At 39.3% G+C, this 6,803-nt stretch overlaps 1 pseudogene; it reads left to right on the forward strand.

Moving 5' to 3' along the window:
- The first annotated feature begins 1,889 nt into the window (after positions 1-1,889).
- The window catches only part of LOC135508512 (prospero homeobox protein 1-like), a 61,292-nt pseudogene continuing 56,378 nt past the window's right edge, over positions 1,890-6,803 (forward strand).

Genomic DNA, 6,803 nt, shown 5'->3' on the forward strand with positions numbered 1-6,803 from the left:
TAGATGGTTTATTTTGATTGGCGATTTTCTGCATGAATCAAAAGTCCCACCAGTATCCTGATTTCAGATGTGTCCATGTAAACAGCATGTAAACGTTTTAATTAAACAAGTTATTATATACATCTGACTATCCACAATTATCGTATTGTTGTGTGAATTTAACCGTGCTTAAAGACTACTTGCAATGTAGAAAATGATAAATAGCTTATATGCTACTTCACAGTATTTACCCATTTTCTCGACAGTTGTCCGTTTATTCACTTAACACTCTCCATCCATCTCTATGGCCCCTCAGAGGGACATGGATTTATATTTCATCAAAGTAAAACAATTATTCAGAGTTTGTAAATAAGGTCAAAGGTTAACAGAGGTATTGTGTGACCTACAGAGGAATGAAACACCAAACACCGAACCTTAAAATCGGGCGTGCAGGTTTAAAACATTGGCTAACTTTACGCAGTCAAATTTCAAGATTTTGACCAAATTCTTTTTCTATCCATTGTGAGATATGGGATATTGTGGGATATATACCATTGTGGGACTCCTATGTTCTAGATTTTCCTATGTCAACTCCGTTTTGTATTTTTATAAACAACTTCTAAACCATGCAGCCTTTATAATGTACATGTGACACGAACTAAACTAAATAGTTTTCTGTCCTTCTTGTCGGAGCCGTGGTGCGCGCGGCCAAATGGAGACACGGAAAGACAAATGGCGATGTTCGCTATTAAAATCAATTCGATAACATTTTATTTAGTCAGTGTCGCAAAGTGCTTTGCAGTTGGCAAGGAAACTGATAACGACACTATTCTGTTTTACCTTTCTCTAAAGGGACAAGAGGTCCCCTGGGTCGAACAAACCGTCTCATATAGACTAAAAAAACGGTCTTATTGCGCATATAAACTAAACTGTTTCCACTCATTGTGACCGACACGCGAGGACAAAATTAAGAAAAGTGACACAATTGTAATTACATTGGCCTATAGATAAAATAGGGTATCATATCAAACGACAAAAATTGTTGACGTTTCAGATTACATTCAATGTGTTGACCAACCATTATTCTATACTTAACAATAAGAGGTACCCTAAATCAAATATATTTATAAAAATTCGTATCTCCTTACACATTTCCCCACTGTCTCTCTATAGCATGAGGGACTGGGTTTGTTCGCTGGACCGGTCTCCTCTCCATGTTCTCCAGTGTGAAGTTAAAGGCGTTTTGTGTTCCTTCTCAAATCCGGCGGACGTTTCTTATTGGTCAGGTGAGGACTTTGCATCACTCCTGCTGATGACGCAGCCCGTGTCTTCGCGCATCCTTTAGCCTCCCGGCGTCTTTAAGTGATTCTTGTTGCTCCACGAGCCGCTTCAGCATGAGACTAGCAGTCCGACGGTGGTGAGAGAAACAACCAACTAACATTTCCCTGCTCTGAAGGAGAGTGGCGCAAAAGAGCTACATCTCTCTCTCTCTCTCACTCTCTCTCTCTCTCTCTCTCTCTCTCTCTCTCTCTCTCTCTCTCTCTCTCTCTCTCACTCTCTCTCACTCTCCGCTCTTTGCTGTCCAGAGAAATTACAATATTTATCATACCTGTGAACGACCGACTCTGTTTTCTGTATTTGACTATTTGCTAAGAAGCTCAATTTTCACATCTGACGTTACGGAGTAAGTAACCTTTCATGCACACTCACATGCGCGTGTGTGTGTGCGCGCGCGCGCGTGTGTGTGTGTGTGTGTGTGTGTGTGTGAGTGTGTGTGTGTGAGTGTGTGTGTGTGTGTGTGTGTGAGTGTGAGTTTGTATGTATGTATGTATGTGCGCGCGCACGAAGCGGTATAGTGAGATGACTTTCCCCTGTCTGCGGTTAGGTAATGCCGGTGTGTTGTTGCTTCATCTGTAGCATATCAGACAGAGAGAGAGCTCTAACGCCGTTTGTGTCGACTGCTCCTCCATTTTTCCTGTTAGGATATAGCTTACGGTTCAACTTTAGAAACAAATTGTAAGTATCAATTTATCCGTCTTAAAGTGTTCTTTAACCTCTCCTACTTTGTTAAACTTTGCGCGAGTTTGGTCACGTTCCGATTAGAGACGGGTTGTTTTTTTGAGCTTGGAGAGAGAGAGAGAGAGAAGCATATATATGTTTTACTTCCTCTTTAATATATATATATTTTGTCTTATTCACATGATATTCTCCCGATCCATTATCTGTTATTTTGTCTTATTTCCTTGGATAACGGATTTGTTTATTTAGTTGCATGGATTTGCGCGCTTCACTTCCCCCTTTTCACCAGCTATCTATATAATTCCTGTTTATCTCCGCAGTTTTACAGCAGCACTGCTAGACTAGCTGACCATTGTTGCTACTGTACAATAATTCTCTGTGTGTGATGCGAGGTTGTGTTACAATGTAACATTCGCCAGTAAATTGTAATGATCTTGTTTATCGCGTCCATTAGCCTATTTATGTAGTAAAATCACTTCTCCTTTCCTGTCTGTGATAACAGCTGTTGGCTACTGTTGCTACATTCATATGTGTGTTGTGCTCGTGTCTGTTTGATGGTGTCAAATTCAGCCGAGTTGTTGCCTATTTTTTGGGCGTTTTACATTTTACACTATTGTAGGCCACTATTGAAATGTTATTTTTGACAGCAAGTGGTCAACCATAATAGATGGACCAGTGTGACAGTTCGCGACAGAGAAACTGTCTCTAAGACTCAATCCACTGGGCACACACTGGTTGAATCAACGTTGTTTCCACGTCATTTCATTTCAGTTTTATTAAAACCAATGTGGAATAGACGTTGAATTGAGATCTGTGCCCAGTGACAATTGCTTTCTTTAGCTACGGGGGCGGTCAGTGTTTAGCCTATAGACTGTATCACCAATTTTCTATTGCTTTTCTGACAAGAATTTAAGAGGAAATGTTGCCTTCTCTTTGCCTCAGGCGCTTTGGCAGTCGAGTCGATGGCAGGTGCATCGGACAAAGGCTCCTGGCGTTAGTCAAAGTGGTCCTAATATCGTGTTCGACCAATCACACGATATAGATATAGTATCCGCATCACACATCTCCGGTGGTACAGATAGAATACTTTGGTTGATTTAGATTGTACATGGATTAGCCTAGTTATCCTTATAGTTATAGTTACAGGATTTAGTCCCACAATTGGGTTATTCGGGGTGTTTAATTTAAATTTAAATTTAAATTGACACGGAACTAAAATCATCAGGAGGTTGTTTGATGATCAGGACTAAGTTATTCTTTAAGACACATTCAAATCAGTTGAACAAGTGAAAATCGAACTCTCTTTTTCTTCTTCACTTAAAGTCCAACTTTAAACCTCTCCGTTTTTCTTCTTCTTCTCCGTTTTGTCTGTCTTCTCATTTCCATTTGGTCACACTAGTTCGAGTCTTAGATCCATATCAGTAGAATCTCCCACAAAAAAAACCTTCAGTTTCAGATGTGTGTGCCTAGTCTATTATCCGTGAATTGGATTTCAACCAAGTAAATATAAGTTGACATAATATACATTTTAAAAACAATTATAAGTTAGACATAAATTAAATAAGTGTTTTTACTGGGAATGTAGCTATTAAGCTGATTTTGTTCTCATATTATGCACATTCTTGTAAGATGCTGTTAAGCTACTATATATACAGTGTTTGGACTATTTTAATGTCACAAAATTAAGTTTGTTGAGTAAATATTATGCTGGCTGAAGGACATGATAAAAAAAACAATTTAAAAAAATGTATTGAAATACATTTTTATCATCACATTTTTGTCAAATATTTACAGCGACATTTTAATAAATGTATTGATGGCACTGAAAAATTGTCCAGAAGTGATTTCTCTGTGCCAAAGCTACAACTGGATATGTCAAATTCAGAATAGAGTTTCATTTCTTTGATATATGGGGGAACAACATGTTACAGTTGAATTGTTCCTGTCAGTTACAGTGTGAAAAGTAGTGGCATTACATACTTATAAACTGGATGTTTACATTGAATCAGACTTCAAACATTTTGGATTGGATTGGACTGAGTTTTAGAGGAAGTTGTTGCGTAGGGCGAACGTGACAGTCAGTGTCTGTGTATGAGAGAGAGAGAGTAAATTGAATTGAAATTGAATTGAGAGATGAGAGAGAGGTCAGAGTTGGACAGTGGGGGCTATGAGGTCACAGAAAGTTTCCAATGTGTTTAATGGCCTTTTTTAAACAGAACACGAAAAGCCCAAACTCTCCTTGTTTCAACTCTGCTTAACACAATCTCCTCTCTCTTTCTTTCTCTTTCTCTCTCTCTCTCTCTCTCTCTCTCTCTCTCTCTCTCTCTCTCTCTCTCTCTCTCTCTCTCTCTCCCTCTCTCTCTCTCTCTCTCTCTCTTCAATTCAATTAAATTCAATTCAATTGACTTTATTGACATGGCAAGTTCATTATTACTTACGTTGTCAAAGTATACACATCGAAAAATATATACTCTCACTCTCCCTCTCTCTCTCTCTCTCTCTCTCTATTTCTCTGTCTCTCTTATTGGAAGCTAATCCCTTCTAAACTAAAATGGAATTATGTTGAAATCCTTGATTTACAGAGTGGACTATTTCAGACGAGAACACTTAAGAGCCCTACCTTCTCAAACCCAGTTTGGACTCTCGCTCGTCTCCCTGAAGTGTCCATAAAACCATACCCACAGGAAGTAGGGGTGTTGAGGGTGCTGATTTAATACCATAGACACAGGAAGTAGGGTGTTGATGGTGCTGATTTAATACCATAGACACAGGAAGTAGGGGTGTTGATGGTGCTGATTTAATACCATAGACACAGGAAGTAGGGGTGTTGAGGGTGCTGATTTAATACCATAGACACAGGAAGTAGGGGTGTTGAGGGTGCTGATTTAATACCATAGCCACATGAAGTAGGGGTGTTGAGGGTGCTGATTTAATACCATAGACACAGGAAGTAGGGTGTTGATGGTGCTGATTTAATACCATAGACACAGGAAGTAGGGGTGTTGATGGTGCTGATTTAATACCATAGCCACAGGAAGTAGGGGTGTTGAGGGTGCTGATTTAATACCATAGACACAGGAAGTAGGGGTGTTGAGGGTGCTGATTTAATACCATAGACACATGAAGTAGGGGTGTTGAGGGTGCTGATTTAATACCATAGACACAGGAAGTAGGGGTGTTGAGGGTGCTGATTTAATACCATAGACACAGGAAGTAGGGGTGTTGAGGGAGCTGATTTAATACCATAGACACAGGAAGTAGGGGTGTTGAGGGTGCTGATTTAATACCATAGACACAGGAAGTAGGGGTGTTGAGGGTGCTGATTGAATACCATAGACACAGGAAGTAGGGGTGTTGAGGGTGCTGATTTAATACCATAGACACAGGAAGTAGGGGTGTTGAGGGTGCTGATTTAATACCATAGACACAGGAAGTAGGGGTGTTGAGGGTGCTGATTTAATACCATAGACACAGGAAGTAGGGGTGTTGAGGATGCTGAAATGTTGTTTTCTTTCACAAGAGTAGTACTAGTCCTGTATTACTAGTCCTGTATTAGTGGACCTTTACTAGTCCTGTATTACTAGTCCTGTATTAGTGGACCTTTACTAGTCCTGTATTACTAGTCCTGTATTAGTGGACCTTTACTAGTCCTGTATTAACAGTCCTTTACTAGTCCTGTATTACTAGTCCTGTATTAACAGACCTTTACTAGTTCTGTTTTAACAAACCTTTACTAGTCCTGTATTACTAGTCCTGTATTAACAGACCTTAACTAGTCCTGTATTAACAGACCTTTACTAGTCCTGTACTAACAGACCTTTACTAGTCCTGTATTAACAGACCTTTACTAGTCCTGTATTACTAGTCCTGTATTAACAGACCTGTACTAGTCCTGTATTAACAGACCTTTACTAGTCCTGTATTAACAGACCTGTACTAGTCCTGTATTAACAGACCTTTACTAGTCCTGTATTACTAGTCCTGTATTAACAGACCTGTACTAGTCCTGTATTAACAGACCTTTACTAGTCCTGTATTAACAGACCTTTACTAGTCCTGTATTAACAGGCCTTTACTAGTCCTGTATTAACAGACCTTTACTAGTCCTGTATTACTAGTCCTGTATTAACAGACCTGTACTAGTCCTGTATTAACAGACCTTTACTAGTCCTGTATTAACAGACCTGTACTAGTCCTGTACTAACAGACCTTTACTAGTCCTGTATTAACAGACCTGTACTAGTCCTGTACTAACAGACCTTTACTAGTCCTGTATTACCAGACCTTTACTAGTCCTGTATTAACAGACCTTTACTAGTCCTGTATTAACAGACCTTAACTAGTCCTGTATTAACAGACCTTAACTAGTCCTGTATTAACAGGCCTTTACTAGTCCTGTATTACTAGTCCTGTATTAACAGACCTTAACTAGTCCTGTATTAACAGACCTTAACTAGTCCTGTATTAACAGTCCTTAACTAGTCCTGTATTACTAGTCCTGTATTAACAGGCCTTTACTAGTCCTGTATTACTAGTCCTGTATTAACAGGCCTTTACTAGTCCTGTATTACTAGTCCTGTATTAACAGACCTTAACTAGTCCTGTATTAACAGACCTTTACTAGTCCTGTATTAACAGACCTTAACTAGTCCTGTATTACTAGTCCTGTATTAACAGGCCTTTACTAGTCCTGTATTACTAGTCCTGTATTAACAGACCTTAACTAGTCCTGTATTTACAGACCTTAACTAGTCCTGTATTAACAGTCCTTAACTAGTCCTGTATTAACAGATCTTTACTAGTCC

This window comes from Oncorhynchus masou, chromosome 21, assembly GCF_036934945.1.
Source record: "Oncorhynchus masou masou isolate Uvic2021 chromosome 21, UVic_Omas_1.1, whole genome shotgun sequence".
NCBI classification, from domain to species: Eukaryota; Metazoa; Chordata; class Actinopteri; order Salmoniformes; family Salmonidae; genus Oncorhynchus; species Oncorhynchus masou.